This window comes from Phascolarctos cinereus, unplaced genomic scaffold, assembly GCF_003287225.1.
Source record: "Phascolarctos cinereus isolate Bilbo 61053 unplaced genomic scaffold, phaCin_HiC Scaffold_5;HRSCAF=322, whole genome shotgun sequence".
Taxonomy (NCBI): Eukaryota; Metazoa; Chordata; class Mammalia; order Diprotodontia; family Phascolarctidae; genus Phascolarctos; species Phascolarctos cinereus.
The window spans coordinates 417678334-417702441 of NW_027555958.1; the positions used below are offsets into that span (position 1 = coordinate 417678334).

Here is a 24108-nt window from a genome sequence, read left to right on the forward strand (position 1 = left end):
CACGATCTCTTGAAGTCTGTCCAAGTTTGTGTTCATTGTTTCCATGACATTATCTATCCATCTCATCCTCTTTTGTCTCCTTTTCCTTTTTCCTTTAATCTTTCCTAACATCAGGGTCTTTTCTAATGAGTCCCATCTTCTCATTTTGCCACCGAAGTATTTAAACTTCAGCTTCAGTATTTGAACTTCCAGTGAATATGCTGAATTAATTTCTTAAGTATTGACTGATTTGATCTCTTACTGTTCGAGAGACCCTCAGAAAACCTCTCCAGCACCACAATTTCAAAGCATGGATTCTGCAGTGCTCAGCTTTCCTTACAATCCAACTCTCACAGCCACACATTGCTACTAGAAAAACCAAAAAGGGCCAGGGTCTCCCATTGCATCCTGAGCCACCTCCAGTCATCCTGATGAATATCTGGCCACTGGACCCAGACAGGTCAGGAGGAGAAAGTGAGACTGGTGACTTTGCATAGCCCTCCCTCACTCAGATCAAAGTCAATTGCAAGTCATGTCATCATCTCCCTGATGTCATGATCCTCAACAAGAATGAAGGACAAAACACAACCAGAAAAAACCATAGCTGTAACTATATGAACCTTTGTTGGCAAGGTGATATATCTGTTTTTTAGTATGCCATCCAGATTTGCTATAGCTTTCCTTCTAGGGAACAAGCATCTTTTTATTTCATGGCTGCAGTCACTATCTGTAAAATCTTTGAGCCCAAGATTATAAAATCTGACACTGCTTCCAATTCTTTTCTCTCTATTTGCCAGGAAGTGATGGGATCAGTTGCCCAGATCTGTGTGTGTGTGTGTGTGTGTGTGTGTGTGTGTGTGTGTATAAACATGTTATATATATATATATATATATATATATATATATATGCATATATATACACATATATATGTATATATATATATAGCTTCAAGCCAGCTTTTACACTCCCCTCTTTCAAACTCATCAAGAGGCTTCTTAATTCTTCTTCATTTTCTCCCATCAAAGTGGTATCATCTGCATATATGAGATTGCTGCTATTTCTTGTGGAGACCTTAATTCCAGCTTTAGATTCATCCAGCATGGCATTTCACATGATGAACTCTGCATATAAGTTAAATAAATAAGGTAACAACATACAACCTTGTTGTACTCCTTTTCCAATCTTAAACCAATCAGTTGTTCTATGTTCAGTACTAACATTCACTTCTTGGTCCTCAGAAGACAGCAAAGATGATCTGGTACTCCCATCTCTTTGAGGACTTGCAACATTTTGCTGTGATTTTCACAATAAAAGACTTTAGTATAGACAATAAAGTGGAAGGAGGTGTTCATCTGGAACTCTTTGGCTTTCTCCATTATCCAGTGAATGTTGGCAATTTGGTCTCTAGTTCCTATACATCTTTGATTTTTTGGTTTGTTTTTTTTTCCATTTGGCTAGGCAATGGGGTTAAGTGACTTGCCCAGGGTCACACAGCTAGTATGTGTTATGTGTCTGGGGCTGGATTTGAACTCAGGTCCTCCTGAATCCAGGACCGGTGCTCTATCCACTATGCCATCTAGCTGCCTCCCTACACATGTTTGAAAACTAGACTGCTCTTCTACTAATTCTTGGTTCACATATTTCTGAAGCCTACCTTGCAGAATCTTAAGCTGGCATGTAAAATGAGTCAATTTTTCAGTAACTTGAATATTCTTTTGCATTGCCCTTCTTTAGGATTAGAACATAAACTGATCTTTTCCAATCCAGTGGCCACTGTTGAGTTCTCCAAATTTGCTGGTATATTGGGTGTAACACTTTAACAGCATCATCTTTTAGGATTTTAAATAGCTCATCTGGAATTCCATCACCTCCACTAACTTTTTATTGTTAGCAATACTTCTTAAAGCCCACTTGACTTCATTCTCCAGGACAGACATCCTAGATCAGTAAACACACCATGGAGGTTATCAGTGATGCTAAGATCTTTCTTGTATTGTTCTTCTGTTTTGCCACCTCTTCTTAATCTCTTCTCCTGTTAAGTCCCTACCATTTTTGTCTTTTATCATGTCCATTTTTTCATGAAACATTCCCTTGATATCTCAAATTTTCTTGAAGAGATCTCTTATCTTTCCCATTCTATTGTTTTCTTCTGTTTCTTTGCATTGCTCATTTAAGCAAACCTTCTTATCTCTCATTATTCTCTAGAATTCTGCCTTCACTTTCTCCTTTCCCTTTTGCTTTCCTTCTTTCCTCAGCTGTTTGTAAAGCCTTATCAGACAGCATTTTGCTTTCTTGCTCTTCTTCTTTGGAATGTTTTATTATCATTGTTGTTGCTGCCTCTTATACAATATTAGAACTTCTGTCCATAGTTCTTCAAGCACTCTATTTGCCATATTTAATCCCTTGAATCTATTCATCACTTCCATTTCATATTCACAAGGCATGTTGTTTAGGTCATACTTATATGGTCTGATGGTTTCCTCCACTTTCTTTAATTTAAGCCTGAATTTTGCACTAAGAAGCCCATGATCTGATCCACAGTCAGCTCCAGGTCTCATTTGAACTAACTGTATAGCAGCTTCTCTGCCTTTGGCTGCAAAGTATATAATTAACCTGATGTCTATATTGACCATCTGGTGATGTCCATGTATAGAGCTGTTGAAAAAGAGTGTTTGTTATGATCAGTGAATTATCTTAACAAAATTCTATTAGTCTTCACCCTGTTTCATTTTGTACTCAAAGGCTAAACATGTTCATTATTTCAATTACCTTTCGATTTCCTACTTTAGCATTCCAATCCCCTATGATGAATGGGACATTTTTTTTATCATTGTTATTTCTAGAAGATGTTGTAGGTCTTTGCATAATTGATCAAGTTTGGCCTCATGAGCATCAGTGGTTGGAGCACAGACTTGCATTGCTATGGTGTTGAACAGTTTGTCTTTGATTTGAATAGATATCATTGTCATTTTTGAGATTATACCCCAGCATAGCTGAGGTAGAGCCTGAACGAACCAGGAAGCCCTGTAACACATGTGTTTTCATCTATGTGATTCAGAATCCTGGCAGATTCAACCTGACCTTCTATGGTAGAGAAGGAAGCTAGGGGAAAAAAATTGTTCCCCCTGGGAATTTTCTTTAGTTTTTATCCTGTAGCCTCTTGGAAGTAGCATGGGACCCGCACTTTTCAATGGCCAAGGCTCCCATCCAAGATCCATGCTACTGAAGCAGTAACTAAATGTCCTTAAAACAGATAAGAAATAGGTACCCCTTGACTAGAGAACAGTTGAATAAATTGTAGCTTATGAACATAATGGAATATTACAGCAACATAAGAAATGATGAGAGAGACAACATGATGCAGTTGATAAAAAGCCAGCTTTAGAATCAAGAAGACCTGTATTCGAGCCTTGGTGATGTCTTGCTGACTTCTGTGAAGATAAATTGATGGACGAGGTTTTTCTATACAAAAGAACACTAGCTAGGTGACCCTGGGAAAGTCACTTAACCTCTTGGTCCTCTAAGCAGCTCTCTAAGACTGTCAGTTAAAAGATGAGTTTGGTGCATGAAGGTGGAGGGGGGTGGGGAATCCATACTAGTATCTCCCCACATTAAGAAAGTACAGAAATCACACCTCTACCCCACCTTCCACCCCTTACAATAATAAAAGAAACAATGAGTACGAGGAATTGAAAAGCATGGGAACACTTAAATGGTGTAGAGTGAAGAAATAAAAACTAAGTGAACACTATCTACAACCACCGTAATAATGGTTAACAGACGTGATCAGAAGAACCCCAGATCTACTGGGCCAGGGTACCACCCACAGGGTCAAAGCTTGAATGTCCCCCTCAATGGGAGCAGATCAAAGGCTCCCCTGCTTTTCTCTATGACAATATTTGTCATTCAGTCATTTTTCAGTCATATCTGATTCTTCGTGACCCCATTTTTTGAGTTTTCTTGGCACTGTGACAACATAAGCAATAACAATACTGTAAGACAAACTAATTTGGTCAGAATTAACAATGAACAATCTTGATCCTAAAAAAACTGATGATGAAACATTCCTTCCTCCTCTCAGTAGAGAGATGAGGGACCTTGGATGTGGAATTTCTATATGATATCAATGGTCACAGTACCAGATTTGCTGAAAGGTTTTTTCTTTGTTACAAGAAAGGATTCAACAAAGGGATTTTTTAAGGAGAAATGAAATGACTTCAAAACAAAAGGCAACAATAGAACTTTAAAATGACAAAAACAGATTGGAGTTACCAAAGATACACCATCGACATCAAGCTAAGCTAACTCTGCATCTGGGAGACTCTAAGACTCCCCAGAAAAAGGGAGTAGAACTGATAGACCTCCTGTAAAAGGTCTCCCCAAAATAGGACTCTGAGAGTGTGAAGCCTGAGACTTTCCCAAGTACTAACTAAGTCCACAATTGCCTTTAGTGTAACCTCTTTTCATAATCTACTTTTGGAAACCTGGCAAGCCAATTATCCAGCCTTCCATCTTCCATGTCTGCAGGTAGTGATTAGTGTACACCCAACCCCACCTCCCCAACCCAGCTCAAGTCAGGAATGATGGATGTATCAAGCTGAGCAGAATACCAGCTGTGCTAACCTACTACTGCATGGGGCCAGCCACAAAGCCTGGCCACTTAGCCCATAGATCTCTCCGAGATTTATAACTCAGTAAGCTATCACAACCCAAATCATACATTCAGCCTGTTGAACCAGACTTTGGATTCCATTCCCAAAGGTCTACCTTTCCCTAAATAGCAAACCACCAAGAGAAAAGTCTAGGCAGGTAACTAAGCATTTGTGCAACATGTAAGTAAGGAGGTCTTGACAGTGCTGTGACAGTAAGTGCAGCTATAAATGCCTCCAATTGAATTGAATTTGAATAGGACTCTCAGTTAACTATACTGTCTCATTCATTCATTCAACATTTGTTAAGAGTCTTCTTTTTCTATGCAAATCTATTATAACTACTAGAACCTATCTCAATAACCCAAGAGTAGGGATGGTTTTCTTAACCTTGAATATTTTTCTACCAAGCTTCTTTTTTTTAACCTAATGTCTTGCAGTTATCCCGAACTTTACAATTTACCATTTGTCTATTGTCACATTTGTTCTTCACAACAACCTTATGAGGTAAGCAAAGTAAATATCATTATCTCCATTATGCAGGAGAGGAAACAAAAGCTCAGAGATCCTATTCGACTTGGCCAAATTCATACCACTAGTAAATGGGTGATCCAAGAGAAAGAATTCAAGCCTCCTGATTCCTTGATGTTGTTCGGTCACGCTTGACTCTTTGTGACCCTGTGTGTAGTTTTCCCTGGCAAAGATACTAGAGTGGTTTGCCTTTTCCTTCTCTAGCAAATTAAGGCAGACAGAGGTTAAGTGACTTGTCCAAAGTCACACAGCTAGTGAATGCCTGAGGTCATATTTGAACTCAGGCCCTCCTGACTCCAGGCCCAGCATTCTATCCACTGAGCCATTTAGCTGCCTCCCTCCTGATTCCTACTTCAGTGCTTTTTCCACTGTGAGTTTATTATCCGTTTCCCAGGTCTAATTTATCCTTAGATATTCCACAAAAAAAACCGTCATCTACTCCGCTATTTAGAAGCAAGATAAAGGTTAAGTAATATAAAAGTAGTCACCTTTGATCCTTTTAATGTCTTTGGAAAAGTGCCACCTTCTAGCAACTGTAAAGCAAGTGCAATGTTTTTTCATTTATAATGTGCCACAGACATTCTTCTCAATCCCCAGGTCTGTTTTCAGTCAATGATTCTATTTGTCACGCCTGTCAGGACACTGTGACCTCTGAGTGCAAAGGTCCCATGACCTTTGACACACAAGCACCGGCTAAGAGATTCAGAAGGTGTCATCAGGGATTCAGCTGTCTCTGACCTTGTAGCTTGGCATCATAATTAAGCAGTATTTTAGTCTCCATAATGTGGCTAAGCCCTCAGGCTATCTGTAGTATGGCCTGATACTCAAGACTTTGCCCAGAGACACGTAAGGGAACACGCATAGACGCACTGGGAAAATCGTCCAGGTAACCATGTGGTTGTGCCACAAAGAAATCTCACGTGGTCTCTTACTGCCCTTCCTAAAACACTTAGCTCCACAGCGATTACTAGGGCTTATTGAACACCAGCCCCTAAAGCTTGGCTCTCCCTACTTTCACAAGCTCCCCAGAGAGACCCTCAGAGAAGGAGAGAGGCTGGTACCATCCTTAGGTTTACTGGCATCTGCAATCCTATCTCCCTGATTGGGATAAGGCAGCTCAGGTCTCTCCAGGTGGTCTGAGCCCTGATGACAGGTGTCACCAACCAAACTTGAAGATCCAGTTAAAAAAGCAAAGGTCTAGAAAAGAGCTTCAGGAGCTACTTTGCCTTTTAGTCGGTCCTTCCTTACCCCCAACTGAGATGAATTCTTTTAGACCCTCCCCAAAAGGAGATTAGGGAAGCGGTGCCAGCAATTTGTGATCCTCATTGTCAGGAACTTCTTCCTCAGGTGAAATTCTAACTCATCTGTGCTGACATTTAAACCTATTCTCTCTTGTTCTTCTAAACTGCAGTCACACAATTAGGGCTTAATGAGACTTTTTATGTCCTATTCCCAAAACTACAAGTGTACTCCCTTTGTTTTTTTTTTTAAGTAAACCTGTCGTTAACCCGAATTCCACTGGCTGGCCACCATAAACCACCAGCTCCCCTAAGATGGGAGGGAGGGAGATGGAGAATTATAATATATGACAGGGAGCAGACAACTATGACTTGAAAGATTCTGGCAGTAGGTCCGAGTGAAATCCTTGCTGTGTGTTTGCTGTTACTGTTGTTGTTTTAACAAATCATAGCACCCCTCCAGATGAGTTTGGGTATGAAAAAAACCACGCAAATAAAGAGAGCCCAGCAATTTCCCTTCTGGCACACATCCTTGGGGGGGCAAGGTGTAATGGGAAGAGAAGACCAGCAGGCAGCAGGGGCAGCCCTTCAGCCTCATAGCACGTCTGTCTTTGCTCACGGTATCCAGACTGTGAGCTCCTTGTTTTTGTTTGTTGCCCCTGACATGGGAGATCATGATCCGGCCCAGCATCTTTAGAAGCACCGGAGGGAATGTAAACATTACAGAGGTTTGCAAACGTTGGGCATTGGAGGGACCCTTCTCTGTAATAAACGGCTTTATCAGGTTGAATGAAGGGTAGGAAAAGAGATGGAGCTAAACTGTACGTTTTCTGACTGCAGTTTGCTGTTCTGACCAGCTTTCCAGAGAAAACAACTTTAATTCGTATTGGTCTTTAGAACATCCTGCCCAAAGATGCTCACTTCCTATAATATGTCACAGGACATCTCAGTCTTTGGGACATTGAACTGGGCAGTGTTTATCCAACCTCAGAATAACCATAGGGCAAGTCAAGATATCCAAAATAAAGAGATGTTAGCCTTCACCGATTCCTCTCAGCTAGAGATGACTCTCTCTTCTCGAAATTCTCCTAGCAGTTCATAGCTTTCCTATGGATTTAATACATTTCAATTAATGTTGTAGTTTTTTGTGTACCTTATTTTATCTGCTTCCCTCCCAAACTATAAGCTTCTCGAGGGCAGGGGCCATGCCTGCTATTTCTCTGCTTAGCATGGAAGCTTTGGGCCCATTTAGGAATCCTCAGTGCCTAGCACAATGCCTTGTATACAATACATAGTCAAAGAATATTGGATTAATTTAATTTTATCAAACATTTGAGTGAACAGATGATAGATAAAAAGACTTAGAGCTAGAAGAGACCTGAGAATTTATTTATTTCAACTCACTCATTTTACAAGTGAGCTAACAGACCCAGAGGAGTTAAATGACTTGTCCAATGTCACACAGAAGTATGTGGGAGAACCGAAATTCAAATCCAGGTCCTGCCTTCAAATTCAGTACATTTCCGGTTTGTTTTTATTTCCCTGAATGATCAGATTAATTATTTCCATGTAGATCTTGCCACTGGCTTCAATTCCTACTAAAAAATAAAATAAAATAAATTGTTCTGTGGATCAGGAAGAGATCTTAGAAATGATTAAGCCCAATCTCATTTTATAAAAAAGCAAACTGAGGCAAGGTAGGCAACTTGTTCAACATGACATTGTAAGAGTGTATTTAAACCCAGGTTCTCTGATTCCAAAATCAGTGCCTTTTCCTTTGAACATGATATGTTTGCCCTTCTGTCTCATACATAAATGGACACGATCATCCTGCCACTTGGCAATGCCTTCACTGTAACACTGAAGAGCCACATCATCAGAGTAAATGAAAAAAGCACTAAGAAAAGTGTTTCCAGGAAAGATGCTTTTCAAAACTCTTCAAAGCTGGAAGCTTTGAGCCCATTTAGAAGGAATGTAATCTAATAACTGAAAAAGAAAGATGGAGAAAAGGGTCTGCATTTGTCCCTGCTCAGCAATGGTACTGTTGCGTGTAGCAGCAATTGCATGTGTATATATACACGTACACACACATACATATATACATACACACGCACACACATACATACACATATACACATACACATATGTGTATGTGTATATGTGTATGTATATGTATGTGCGTGTGTGTGTGTGTGTGTGTGTGTGTATGATCTTGGCCACACTCAAGGGCACTCCTATTACAACTGTTCATACTTGACTGCTCTTTTAAGCCAAAAAGTTATGTTCAGCCAAAGTAAAACTTTATCTACTTGTGATATCTGGACTGCTTTATAGAGTTTGGGGTGGGGGAAACTGAGTAGCAAGTCCCAGTGTAAACACATGTCTTCTGTGGCATCCCTACTTGACTAAAAGTAACAGACCATTGGAAGATTTAGTTCCATTATGAAGACATGTCTTTTTTCCTTGATCACAGAAACTGGTATTCCAAGTAGAAAGATGAAGAGTTCCTTGCCCTAGTTTATAATGTACATCAGAAACAAATCTTGTAACAAACTATAACCACCCAGGTTATATTGTTTAGCCAGAAGGGTTACATTACTGTTGGCACCAAGAATATGTTAGAAGAACTCATAACGGGGCCACCACCTCAACTAAATTTTTGAGTCACATTGGTACTTACACCTAAAAATAGAAAGGTCTTCCCCAACTGATTCATGAAAACTGACTATAACCAAGGTAGAGATTTTCTTTTCAAAAATGGAAACTACCATTTCTTCTGAATTGTAAGTCATGGTTTTATGCAAAATGCAAGAGACTGTATTTATAGAAACTTAAATGAAGTGTTTCCAACCTAGGCATGGTAGAATTCTGAAAAACATTGCTACCTTATTATCATTATTTAATAAAAACCCATGAGGGCCATCATCCACAGTGCTGGATGATTCTCTTCAAGGTTCTCTTCTGAGACTTGATAGCTGTGTAATCACTAGTAAATCATGTCATCTCTCTGAACCTCAGGTAACTTTCAAAGATTAAGGCATACTTTATGTATATGTATGTATAGGTATGGGTAATGTATGTATATCTATACATGTGTGCATTATGTATTTGCATGTATTATATGCATATATATTGTGTGTATATGTGTATATGTCATGGATATATATTATCAGTCTCTCGACATAGGATGTTGCCAAACTATTGAAGTCACAGGTCCTTGAAATATTGACCACACTGTATTTGTACAGTTCTTCCAATATATATCAGATTATTTGATCTCTGCAACGACCCTCTCAATTAAGTAGAGAAAAGATTATTGTACCTATGTTGCAGATGAAAAAAAAAATCCAGTCTAGAGAGATGATGTAATTTCCCCAAGGTCACACCACAAGTCAGAGGCAAAGCCTGGACACACTCCTGACTCCTAACTCAGAGCTCTTACCATTCTCTTGTTTAAGCTGGCTTCTATTTACCAAAATAGCTCTATATTTTTCTTGAGTTTCTGCAGACATACTTTATTTTGCCAATAAAGAAACAACCTATGATTTTTTGGAGTCATAAAAAAACAAACTAAGTTTATTTGTAAGTCTTACAGATACAGAATTCTTCCAGCACAGCCCCTCCTTCTGGGGCATCTTTATAGCTCATCCTTCCAAGCAAGGCAATACTTAGAAAGGAGCAAGGATTGACATCTTGCTTCAAGGGTAATTGACTATACAAACACTGTATAAATATTTTTCAGCACCATTGTTTTAGTCCACGTCTGTGGCCGCCAACGCAGCAAAGTCACGCGTTTACTGAGCAGGGCCCAAATCTTTAGTATATCCAACCCTCATAAAACAACAACAGTACCTTGCACTGAATAAATGCTTGTCAAAAGAATGAATTAAATAATTTGCCACCATCACAAGGGTAGTAAACATAAGAGCCTTCTGACTCAAAGTCCAATGCCCATTCTAGATGATAAAGTGGATTGAGTGCTGGGCCTAGAGTCAGGAAGACCTGAATTCAAATCCAGCCTCAGACTCTTATTAGCTAGATGACTCTGGGTAAGTCACTTTGCCCTGTTTGCCTCAGTTATCTCATCTGTAAAATGGGAATAATAATAGCACCTACTACCAGGATTGTTGCTAAGATCACATGAGATAATAACCATAAAGCTTTCGGCATATAGTAAGTGCTATATAAATGTTAGCTATCATTATTATCATACTTTTGTTAACTTCTTTTGCTAATCACTGCTGAAAGGTATTGTAAATATTCTGGAGATATATTTTGATTTAACAGAACCTTGAAACTCTTCAAGTAATTCAAGACCCTAATACCCAAAAATAAAACACCCTAAAGTTTCATTGTAACATTGTCCTTGAGGTGCATGACTTGGGACCTTCTTTAAAAAAACTACTTTGGAGAGTTTCTGCTGCATGGATTGCTTTTTATACACTGATTCTCACATACACTTCCTTAGAAGGGATACAAGTTGGATTTATTTATTATATTTTTAGTATGAGCCTTAGCAGGCTTCATATACCTAGACATACAAATTATCTAGAAAAGAATTCCCTATTTGATAATAATTGCAGGGAAAACTAGAAAATATTCTGGCAGAAATTAGGCTTAGACCAATATCTTATACCATATTCTACAATGCACTCAAAATGGAAATGTGACCTCAATATTAAAGATCATACCATAAAAAATAGACTTGTAGAAGATCATATACCTTTCAGAGCTAGGAATAGGTTACATCATTGGCCCAGAAGCAGAGACAGTAGTAATACCTGGGCAACAAAGGGTGAGGGGAAGACTCTCAACCAAATAAGGGATAGAGACACTTAGAAAAGTTAATGTACTTTTGATTGCCCAAAACTGGAAAGATTCTTCACAAATAAAACTAATGCATCTAGGATAAGAATGGAAACAAAAACATGGGAAAAATCTTTCCATCAAATAGACAATCATACAAACATATAGGTAAATGATAAAAAGTTATGAGCAAACAATTCTCAGATGAAAATTTGCAAAGAATTAAAACCCATGTGAAATAATAATTTTAAAAACCTAATAAGAGAAATGAACATCAGAATAACCCTGAAATTTCACCTCACACATAGTAAATTGACAAAGATTACAAAAGACAGGAATAGTCAATATTGGAGGAGAGGTAGAAAGACAGACACACTAACTGATTGTTGGTCAAACTATGAATTAGTACCAGCTTTCTGGAAAGGAATTTGGAATTATAAAAATAAAGTGATTAAAATGTCCATGCCTTTTGATCTAGAGGTAAGGGTATATACTACAAAGAGGACATTGAAAAAAGAGGTTCAATATACACTAAAATATTTATAGCAGCACTTGTGTTAGCAAAGAACTAGAAAGAAATAGATGCTGGGGAGTGGCTAAACAAATTATGGTTCATGAAGGCAATAGAATATTTTAGTGCTGTAGGAAATAGCAATATTGTGAATACTGAGAAGTATTGAAAAACTGATGTGAACTGATACAAAGAGAAATAAGTAGAGAGTAAAGGAAACTGTTCACAATGACTACAATAATGGAAATGGAAAGGATGACTACAAAGCAAAAGAAACTGAACGTTCTGAAGTTATAAAGAGCCAGATTGAGACTAAATGCAAGAAGGCACCTTCCCCTACTTTTTTGCACACAATGCATGTGAGGGGCAAAGATGAGGGGAAGGGAAACAATTCCATAGTGTTGTATATATCAGATTTTTTTTTCAATGTATTGATCAATTTGGGCGATTTTTTTAATCTTAATTTTTTTTCCTTTTATTTTTGTTACATGGGATAGCTCTGTGAGAGGACAGCAGAAAAGATACAGAGGGAAATCTAGAAGATATAAAAACAAAAGATTATCAACAAAATATTTTAAAAAGAAATACTCAGAGATTTCTTCAAAATGTAATATCCTAGCATATTTTTGAATCCAAACTTTTTGTCTGGAAAAAGTGCACATACTTGCAGTATTTTCTCATGAAAAAAAAAGCTCTTTCTTATATCATAGAACTGATTTTAAAGAATTTAAATAATTTGACCCTGCTTCAGCTGGTTGTGATTTTTGTACACTTATTATTAATTTGAGAATGAGGCAGCTTGAAAAGGGAAGCAAGATAGCTCAAGACACAAGTGGGAATCACAGACAAGTCCAAAACTAGAAGTACTTAGCCAAGAACAATGATAAAGGCTTAAATATGCATAATTACAAACATGATGGTCCCTTGATGAAATGAGAATAACAATAACTGGCAGTAACCTTTAAACCAGTAGGGGAAATATTTTAGTCCTGGTGGGCAGAATCAACTTAGGGAAGTTAAGAACCTTCAATTTAATGCAATTCAATAAATATTTATTAAATATCTATCATGTACAATGTCCTTTGCTAGATGTGGGACATACAAACATCATTTTAATGAAATTGTCTCTGACCTCTGAGAACATATCTTCTACTGGGGTCGGGGAGGAATACAACATGTACTTACGCAAAATCAAAAATGTATAGAGAGTAATTTAGAGAGAGAAATGTCAAAGGGACTGAGCAATTTCTAAATGCTAATCAAAAGCTATGATGAGTAAATGTCAAATAATAGATTGAACATCTTTTGTGCTAGGATTGATAACCTGATCATGATGGAAGCAAGAAAAAGAGAATCTTTTTTTTTCTCCTGAACTGATTTACTGCTAAGCCAGGGAATCAACTCTCTTGCATGTTGCAAGCAGCTCTGAGGCCTTTTCTCTCAGATTTTAGAGATAGGTCTGATTTTGTACATGAAGCCTTCTAATGTTCTGCTCCCTGGACACATCATTCCATTTCCTACCTCTTACAAAGGATGTATGACCCCAAAAATGACATTTCAAAATAACAACCAAGAAATGCCAGTGGAGGAAGGCATGCAGCACCTAACAGAATAGTATTTCCGTTAGCTGGTGATAATTCAAACTATGAGCAGAGATCTTGAGAGGAAAAACAAATTCAGGGAACTAAGGTTTCACAACTCATTCTGATTCAAGATTGGTAGAAACAACAGAGCAAATAATCAATAGCCCTGCTCTAATTTTAGCCTGATACATGCCCCAGCCTTCAAATTTTATCGTATGAAAGGATGGAAGGATCACTCTGTCTTAATGAGGATAGAAGTGGATCTAGTAGCCTTTACATCATACGTATGGTTAGGACATTGCTGCCTACTCTTGGTCATTTAACCATGGTTTCCCTTTACAGAATGCAAGTTGTTTAAGAAGAGACTTTTTTATCTTTACATCTCTAATGCCTACCTTAATGCCTAGCACATAACAGACACAATTAACATTTGTAGATTAATTGATTCGATGATTGGGTATGTAAGTGTAAAAAGAGGAGTGAAAGGCAGTGGAGAGTAGAAGAAATGGAATGAGGAATAGGGAAGAAGAGTAAAGTGGAAAGGGAGAGAAAGTAAGATCCTCAAGAGTGGGACCTACGTCATTGTCAACCCCATCACTACTTTTCATTCACTGGGTTATGTAAACAGCCTACATGTATCAACACCTCCATGCTGTTTTAACTTCCTGTAGGCAAATGCTGGAATATAACCAAATCTTTGGTCAGGCGAACCTAATTTCAGGGTACATGGAGGCATATTTTCAGAATAAAGCTTAAAGACAAATGCTCTTGATAAGTCTTAATCACTTCAGTTTTCAGAGAAATCTGATGCAATAAGACCCAAAAACCTTGGCCTCAGTAGGAGAAATCTATCCCCACATCAAAGCTTGTCATTGGAATCTTAGTTGCAAACATGGCAGACAAGGGGCATCTATGTCCAGCCAGCTGATCATTTTATAGGCCCTGGCAAAGGTTTTCAAAGAGATTTATATTGCACAACAGCTACTTACTTTAATGGGATTTGTGTGGTTCAGTCCCCGTAACCTTTGGAAAATTGAAGGGAAGCATAATTGCGAAAGCCACTAAAAAGTGTACGGCTTTTACTGGAAGCCCAATGAAAAGTAGTGAAATGAGGCTATGGCATTCATCTGGGTCTCTCTGTGCATACTTAGCTCCAATTGCAATTAAGGCAGCGTCCTTTTAATGGGCCCCCTGATAAATGGCACGTTGCTCCCTTAATTGAGACCACTGCACGGGCACAGATTTGGCTTTAGTGTATTTTAGTGACCTCAAACACAGGATTAGCAGCACCTCCAGTGCCATTTATACAGCACACCTGGCCCTCTCCACCATCAAATCACAGTGGTATACAAGCATGACCAGGTCTCTGAAACTATATGTTTCCGACTGTGCAGTCCTTGTTCACTTTGAGATTCTTTTGAGCCCTTTTATAGCTTACCAAACAAGGAATTAGGCTCAGTGGTCCTTGATGTGTATAGTTTTTTTTTCTTCTTTTATTGTCTTTCCATGAAATATATACACCATTTTTCTAACCAAAGGAATCTGCCTGCCTGAATCTTTGAAAATTGGACTGAACTCATTACTTGGTGGGGAAAGACCATATTTGAACATGGAAGTTGTACACTCCTTTGGGAAAGAAAAGTCTGTAGAGTATGAAAGTGTTTTGTTTTGTTTGTTCTCTCAAACACATACTGGGGCCAATGTGGTATAGTGGAAAGGGCATTGATCCAGCACTAAGGAGAACATGGATTCTGGTCTTAGCTCTATCACTTATGATCTAGGTGACCATGATCAAATTACTTAACCTCTTTGGGCCTTGGTTTCCCTAACTATCAAATGATAGGCTTAAAACTGATACCAAATAAGTTTCTGAGTAAGTATGAAACCTTTCCAAACCTTGAGAAAGACATATACGAACATAATGATCTCTTTTCATTTAAAAATAAATCCATTGACACATTTAACTCAGAAGCTGAATCAAGGCATTAGATAAGCAAACCTGATGCCTCCCAGTGGTTTTATATGAATGACAAAGTTCACAGAATTTTATTTTTCCAGCAATGAGCTTACCCTAAGCATAAAATAACCTGATGGTTTTGAATAAGAATAAATTAAATATGATCCATTTTTCCTATTTTCTCCTTTTACTTTCACCTACTCCCTTTAGCCATTCTGGGATCATGCATTCTTCCAAAACAATACAAATTATCATATGATTTATTCTCTCTTGATCTTCCTTCTAACCAATCAATAAGCATTTATTAAATATCAATTGTGTATCGGGCACTATAGTAAGTGTTGAGAATACAAAGGCAAAGGTGACACCCCGATTCACTTCTTTGAGAGGACAAACAGCAACAGCCTGTCCATATGCAGATTGTATGCAAAATTGCTAAGCATTAAGACTTGATCCTCAGTCTTTTTTCTCCCAGATGAAATCTCGTTGGCTGTGGAATCAGAGACCAGGGTTCAAATCCCATCTCTGATGCTACATATGTGACCTTTAACAAGTTATTTAACTTCACAGGGCCTCAGTTTCTCTATCTGTAAGATGAGGGTGTTGGACCAGACCAGGTCTGTCTCAGGTCCCTTCTAGTGCTAAGTCTATGATAAACCATGTTATTAGTCCTATCTTATTCCCTATGGTAGCATTTTCTATATGATATGAGACTGTTAGGCTATAAGTCCACCTGAGAAAACTTGTGCCTTTGCTTGATTAGAGTATTCCTGGTGCTCAGGGAAGACTAACTAGTAAGCAGAATTCTCACCTTAACCAATGAATGACTTGTAAAACCTCTTCTCTTTGACAAAGAGATGGCATATTCTAACCTAAGCCAGGTACTCCCAGCCTCTCTATACTACTGCAGGCATTTCATCTTAGAGGTCTCTTAAAAGTTTACGGCTACAAGCATGATGGCCTTGCACACCCAACCAGATGCAGGGATGCTGAATTTCGTATTGCTATTGAATGGTATTTTGGAAAAACTAGCTTGCCTGTACCCCTAATCTGGAGAAATGCTACCAGAAGAGTTTTTAGGAGACTCCACCCACCCAAGTTGCTTGTCATTTTGTCCCCAACCCTTGTGTCACTTTCCTTTAGTTTTTCAGCAAATGCTTACTTTATGAACCCTGTGGAGCAAATTCCAAGAACTCCCACCAGTCACATTAGATTTGACCTTAGCCTGGACCATTCTTGCTATCAACTCACAAAGTCATAGAATTTCTGATTTGGAAGGGATCTTGGTGGTGATCTTGTCTAACCCATGCCTGGAAAAGAATCTACTCTATATCATGCCCAAGAGATTTACCTTTTTCTTAAAGACCTCCATTGAGGGAGGACCCACTACTGCTTTCCATTCCTCTTTTGGCTCAAAGAGAGTAATTGATTTGCCCATGTTCACACAGATATAGGGAAGATAGAACCCTTAGTCTCTCCTTGATTCTAAGTTCAGGTAGGTGTTATTTCCTCTGTATGAGTCAAGCAGTCAAATAGTATTTATTAAGCACATACTATGTAGCAGGCTTTGTGCTAAATGCTAGGGATACAAAGAAAGGCAAAAGAGACAGTACCTGCTTTAAAGGAGCCCATAGTCTAGTGAAACATTATCTCATTTGATCCTTAAAACAAACCTGGGAGGTAGGTGCTATCATTATCCCCATTTTACAGATGACAAAACTAAGACAAAGTCACATAGTTCAGTCACATACCCAGCATCACAAGGCTAGGAAGTTTCTGAGGCTGGATTTGAACTCAGGTCTTCCTGACTCCAGGTCCAGCACTGTATCTACTGTACCATCTAGACCATATTATTTCCTCCAAAAGTCTAGCCTAAATTCATCCTATGGAGCCTATATCTTCTGGGAAACCTGACCATATCAGTCCCCAAGACCTATTCCCTCCTTGGAATTCCTGTGACGTCTATCTGTCCATCTATCTGTCCATCCATCCATCTATCTATCTATCTATCTATCTATCTATCTATCTATCTATCTATCTATCCATCTATCTATCTATCCATCTATCTATCTATCCATCTATCTATCTATCCATCTATCTATCTATCCATCTATCTATCTATCCATCTATCTATCTATCCATCTATCTATGTCCTTCATTTGGCTCTTGGCATATTACACTTTGTATTGATATTTATCCTTTCTGAATACATGCCCTATAATTGGAAAAAAATAAAATATTATTAAGTGAAAAAATAAATTAAAATTAGAAAATGAATAGATGCCCTATTCCTCCAACTAGATTGTAATCCCTTCAAAGACAGGAATTGTGTCTTCTAGTTCTTCTTATTCCCCAGCCTCTAGTAGAGTGTCCTATGTAATAATAATTTAAAAAAAAAAGATGTTGATGGTGTGAATGAGATATTCAGAGTACTTATTTTTGACCCCTGACATAAGAAGACACAAGCCCTCAAAGACCGAGTCTGGGACCAAAAAAAAAAATCCTATGTTTGGGAAAATATAACCTTCATTTTTAGTCTGTCTTCTCTTCTAGTGAGTCAGTTCAAGTCACAGTGGTTTCTGTTCACTTTGACTGGCAAAGGAACTTGGGCCAAAGCCTGGCTAATTCATTCTCCAATCTATGGGAACATTACTCTCTGCCAACCACACCTAACTCAGTCTTAATTGGACAGCCACTTCCTCTCTAGGGATATGCGACGGTTTTTTAATAAAGGAAGAAACCAATGGACAAAGGTCGTATAAGCAAAAGTGTTCATTTCAAGCAAAACCCCCAAAATATCTTTGTGGAATAATGTTATTCCACTGACTCATGTCACTTCTGTGAAGCAGCCCAAAAGGACTCCTTGTTAACAAACTCTGTCTGCTTGCAATGGAAATGTATGAGTAATCATCATGTCATGGCTGTTCATGTCATGACTCTTGCCTCCATATTCCCATAACCTGAAAGTCGCAAGAGTTATTCACATTGCTCAGCTCATGACAGGAAGTAGCAAGGACACAGGAAAGGACTAAAAATGCCTGTTAATTACCCAAGATAAAAGGAAAAATAATGAGGACTGGAGTTTATTCTAGGATAAGGAGAGTGGTTTGACAGAGCTATAATTCAAACCAACCACCTCCATCATTTCAGTCTATCATGCCAGCCAGGGCCTTGCTTTCAGCAATACTTTCCTATACATCTAGACACATTTCCTTTGAGACCTATTTGGTTTTCTTCCAGATTTCTCACGTTTTCCCAAGTACTGCCCTCCTCCCCTGAACACATACACACACACACACACACACACACACACACACACACACACACACACACACACACACACCTTGCTATCATTTCTTTTAAGGAAGGCTGGCCAGAGATACCATGGCACCACTGCAAATTCAAAATCAGTACACCTTCATTTACAAAAATACAGACATTCAACTTCTTTTTTTTCCATGCCTTCTCTTCTTTTCTCCTCTTCTGTTCCAGGTACAATGCACAAGTTTATAGCAATGAAGTGAATTCCCTTTCGACCCTACATATTTCATAGTACCTCCTAGGGAGAAATTTGCCAATGTTAAGAATTAGGAGGTCTCTTTATGAAAAAATATTAAAAATAGCTTTGTCATTAGATGAATAGGTCATAGGCTGTGCTTTAAGAGATGATTACTATATACCAATTGCTAGGATTTCTATAGCACCTTAAGATTTGCAAAGCACTTTAGATATGTTATCTCATTTGATCTTTACAACCTTATGAGGTAGGTGTTATTATATCCCTATTTTATATATTAGAAAACTGTGGCAGAGAGGTCAAATGACTTACCCAGGATCACACAACTTGTAAGTTTCTGCAGCTGGATTTGAACTCCAGTCTCCCTGACTCCAGGTCCAGCACTCTATTCACTGCACCACCTAACTGCTTCACAATATATTTATACATAAATGTATGTTGTTGTTCAGTCATGTCTGGCTCTTTTGGGGTTTCCTTGGCAAAGATACTGGAGTGGTTTGCCATTTCTTTTTCCAACTCATTTTACAAATAAGAAAACTGAAGTAAACAGAATTAAGAGTCTTGCCCAGAGTCATACAGCAAGTAAGAGTCTGAGGCCAGATTTTACCTCAAACACCAATCTTGTGACTCTGAATCTAATATGCTTCCCAACTGTAGCAAACTGCTCCATTTTCCTACTGAAGGCTACTATCCTCTCTTAACATCTAAGATCCAGAGCAAGGCTGGCATACTGCTGACTCTAAAGTTGAGATCACCTAAATTCAAACCCTACTTATTACGCATACTGAATATATGACTATGGGCAAGTCATTTAACCTCTTGCTGGTTCCAAGAAACTCTAAAATTATGAGGTTATTATAAACTCTCTAAGATTATGCAAATTATTAGATATCTGCATCTATGGAGGGAGTTTCCCCACATTGATGTAACCATAGGTTGGGACCTAGAAGGAAACATAAAGGTTTTGTGCCATATTCACCTGTTAGTTTCAAAAGTTTTGCCATAAACACTTATTATATTAACTATACTATTAGGCTGTATTCCCGTAGGGTACCATCTCACATGGTAGCAGAATTGGTAATAGGATTGCTCACAGCCATGATAAATACGAACAACTGGACTCAATACAAGTGGACTAATGTATGCCCTCAGTAAGAGGAAATTCTGGCCCCATGCTGAGGGGGCAAGAGACTGAGGATTATCAGAAGTAGGCTACTGCATGCATAAATGAACAGAGAAGGGCGGAGTAGAAGAAAAGCTCATTCTAGCTCCCCATCTATTAACTTCCTATTTTAACCAAATGTTCTTGATAACTAGGTGTAAAGCTCTATCATTTCTTCTAGAATGCAAATAATGTCAGTGCCCTGGAATTAGACACAGGTCGCCTCACCCTAGCTGGGGCTTTGAGTGATTGTCACAGTCTATCTGAGAAACTCTAATACCAAGAGGAAAGAGACGATGGCATCTGGAGCAGCAGAAATCACCAAAGCTCACCTTCTGTTTGTTATAGCTAGGTCTTATTTACATGTTCACAGGGACATGTTGCTTCTGGGCCTCAACCTTTTCATCTGTAATATAAGAGTTTGGACTAGATAATCTCTAAAATCTCAACTCTAAATCCTATGAGCCTATGATGTTGGTCGTTTGGAAGAGCATATGGGCATGGAAAAAGAAACTGGGTCTGGAGACAAGAGAAATCGGGCTGGAATTCTGGCTGTGCCACTTAGTAGCTGTGTGATCTTGGGTAAGTCATTTAATCTCTTTAGGCCTCAATTTACTCATCTTTAAAATGAGGAAGATGAGCCAGATAACCTCTAGGGCCCCTTCGAGCTCCAAATTGAAGATAAAAGATGGTTTGGATATATTTGAGTGATAGTGAGTGAGTCGATAGTTTGACCAGCCTCAGGAAACCTAAGTATATTAAAGTTAATGCATGGTCAGATTAAGAATTCCTATAGTCCAGTGGCCATGTATGCCTCCATAGAAGATGGTTACAATGTGCCATCTACATTGTACTCTTTTATTATTACTATGCCCTGAGGAAGATTCGTTCCTAATAATATACAAGTACTTACTTTCTTTTAAATTAATCCTTTAGAAAACCTCAGGACTTTGAAACTCTATAAGTAAACTATTTGAGAGAAGAGGAAGGAGAAATGGAAGAAATTTTATTTTAAAAATTCCAAAACCCTAGAAAACAATTTTACATTTCAGAGAGGAGCTTGGGAATTAAAAATTGAGGCATTTGTATATGTTCATGTCATCCAGTTCAGAGAAATCATTAAGAGTCATGGTCCTCATAATGCGATGGACATCTTAGCCAGCAGCACTCCTGGTGGCCCATTCCAGGCAACAGGTTCAAACTCCTTCCGAGAATGGGCCACCAAGATTGCTGTTGGCTGAGATGTCCACGGCATTGTGGGGACCATGGCTCTTAGTGATTTCTCCAAAATGGATGACACAATCAAATGCAAATGCCAATTTTTAATTCCCAAGGCCCTCTCTGAAATGTAAGATTTTTTCCCTAGAGTTTTGGATTTTTCATAAAATTTCTTTCAGTGCTTATATGCTGTCTCAGGAGAGCCTTGCTGGGTAGCTAGGGATTGCTGTGATTTCCTAGGCTGGTTCTGACTGTATCTGGTAACTCACTTCAACATATAGTTTTGTACATATGAACTCCTGACAATGGCTCGTGAGATGCCACTGCCAGCTGGAGTCAGCCATAAACAAGAAACTTATTCTCAATAGATATTTCATATGTTTAACATTTAAACAAACAGACATCAAGAAGCCAGAGAATGTCAGGCTCCAGCTCAGGGCTTTTGCCAAGTTCTTCTGGTTGTGATTACCAAGGACTGGATCAATAGGGCCATAAATTGTTGTATGTTGCACACAGCTGAGAGAACGGAAAGGGGGTTGAAAAATGAGTTGGGGCATTAAAGGTGAATCACTGGTGGCAAGAATCTTCCTTTCATTACTTTCCAAGAGGCATTACATGAAGACTATCCCACTCAGACCCAAATAGTATGTGGGCCATCTTGGAATCAGTTGTAGACCTAGGCCAGTAGGTATGTTTTATGAGTCCCTCCAGAAAAAAGAACATCTTGTCAGAGCTGGAAAAATGATGGCACAGAGGATCCAGTAACAACAGAATCTGGGCCTGTTAGGTAGATTCCAGGCCAATGCTCCTTCCAAGGGCAGAATATTCAGAGAAACAATGTGTTCCCCAGACAGAGCAGAGTCTTTCCTTAAGCCTGGGAGTGAATCACTGTGCCTTCTATGGACGCAAGGACACTAGGGGTACAGGTCTCTTTGGGAAAACCAGTTGGTCCTTTGTCCCTTTAAAAAGAGATGGTGTGACTACACATATATAACCTATATCAAATTGCCTTCCTTCTCAATGGCAGGGGTGGGGGGAAGAAAGGTGGAAGTAAGGGAGAGAATTTGGAACTCAAAATTTGAAAAAAGAATGTTAAAGTTGTTTTACATGTAATTGGGGGAAATAAAATACTAAATTAAAAAATAAAAAGAAATTAAGCAAGTGGGGCACAGAGATATCAGGCAAGAAAAAGGAAGACACTAGATTTATTTGATGTTCCAAGTTCTATTAAACCCATAGGAGATCTAAAGACAAGTTTTCATCCTATTCTATAGAATGAATGCAGTGACCAAAGGTCAGTAAATTTATTACATCTTGTGTACCTTCCTTAACTTTTGGATATGATGGATATTGGAAATCTGTTTTTCGTGGTATCAGGCCAAAACTTAACCACAGCCTAGAGATTTTTTAGCCCTAAGGATAAGGGTTGGAAGCCTCTGTTTCCCACTACATTCACCAGACAGCTTGAGAAAGCAGAATTCCATTCAAGAAAGGCATGTGATTGTGGTCTGAACCTCTAAGGATTGGGAGGAGTTGGTACATCTGAATAATTCCAGTAACACTTTGAATTTATGTGGCTTCTTTCTTCCAAGGAGCATGAAGCACCTCATATGTGTTATCTCATTTATACTCAAAATGTGCCTTCAAAACAAAACAAAAGGAGTAGGTTACTCTTGTCCCCGTTTTATACACAGGGTTACTAAGGTATAGGAAAGAGAACTATTGTTTCTGCACAAAATCAGGGTAGGAAGAATTTTCATTAAACCCCTTACCTTAGTGGACCCTCTTTCTGAAACCAAAGCATTTCCATTCATCAAACATTTATTTATACTTTAGCCCACACCGAGCTCTTTCTTTTCCAAAATCCAATAGCACTTTGGCACTACCCAGTTTAGTGCTTCAGTATCTATCACCCCATAACATTTTCTGATTCTTTCTGTCTGTGAGTCTTGTTTCTCTAACCAGAGCAGGGCAGGGCAGTGTTGTGGAAAGAGCACTTGATTAGAATACTGATTAGTCAAATGAACTGGGCCATAGTTTGCATACTCTATTCCCTTCCCTTTCTTGCAAATCAAGACGTGTTCCAGCTCTCGAGAAAGGAGAGAGAATGGAGTCTGTAAACTCTAGTGCTCTGAGTCTGACTTTGATTACCTGAAAAAATTTTGGAGCATGTTATTCAAGTAGTAGTTAGTGAAGGAAGGAAGGGGGGAGGAAGCATTTATTGAGCATCTACTATGTGCCAGGCACTGTGCTAAGTGTTTATAAATATTTTCTTATTTGATCCTCACAACAACATTGCAAGTAAGTGCTATTATGACCCCCCTTTTACAATTGAGGAAACTGAAGCAGACTCTCCCAGGGTCACACAGCTATTAAGTGCCTGAGGCCAGATTTGAACTCAGGTCTTCCTGACTCCAGGCCCAATGCTCTCCGCATTGTGTCATCCAGCTGCCTAGTGAATATCAAAAAGAGTCAGAAAATCAGAAATGGTAAGCTAATCTCATTTCTTTTTTTCAGCAGGGTCATGGATATGCTTTAGATATAGTTTATTGAGGTTTTAGAAAATCCTCTTTCTCTCTTGTGACCCTGCCACCTCCCCGGTGCAGGTTCTCATCAGCTCACATCTGGATTAAGGTAAGTCTTTCAGGTTGGGAAGGAGTCCCTCCATCAAGTCTCTCTCCACCACAATCCATCTTCCACACAGCCCTCAAATGGTTCTTCCTGAAGCATGGGTCTAGTCATGTCATTCCCCTCCCCATTCAATAAACTCTAGGTGCTTCCAGGATCGAATGCAAAATCCTCTGGCTTTTAAAGCCCTTGGTAATCTGACCCTTCCTACCTTTCCACTCTCCTTACACCTTCCACCTCTGCTTCCTCTGTGATCTGGTAAACCTGACCTCTTGCAGTTCCTCCCACAAGACACTCCATCTCCCACTTCCAGGAATTTTCCCCACAT

The 24108-nt window shown here is 38.8% G+C and overlaps 1 protein-coding gene across 2 annotated transcripts in view; it reads right to left on the reverse strand.

The window, feature by feature from the left end:
• The window catches only part of PRRX1 (paired related homeobox 1), a 96756-nt gene that overhangs the window by 22012 nt on the left and 50636 nt on the right, over positions 1-24108 (reverse strand). The window lies entirely within an intron of this gene.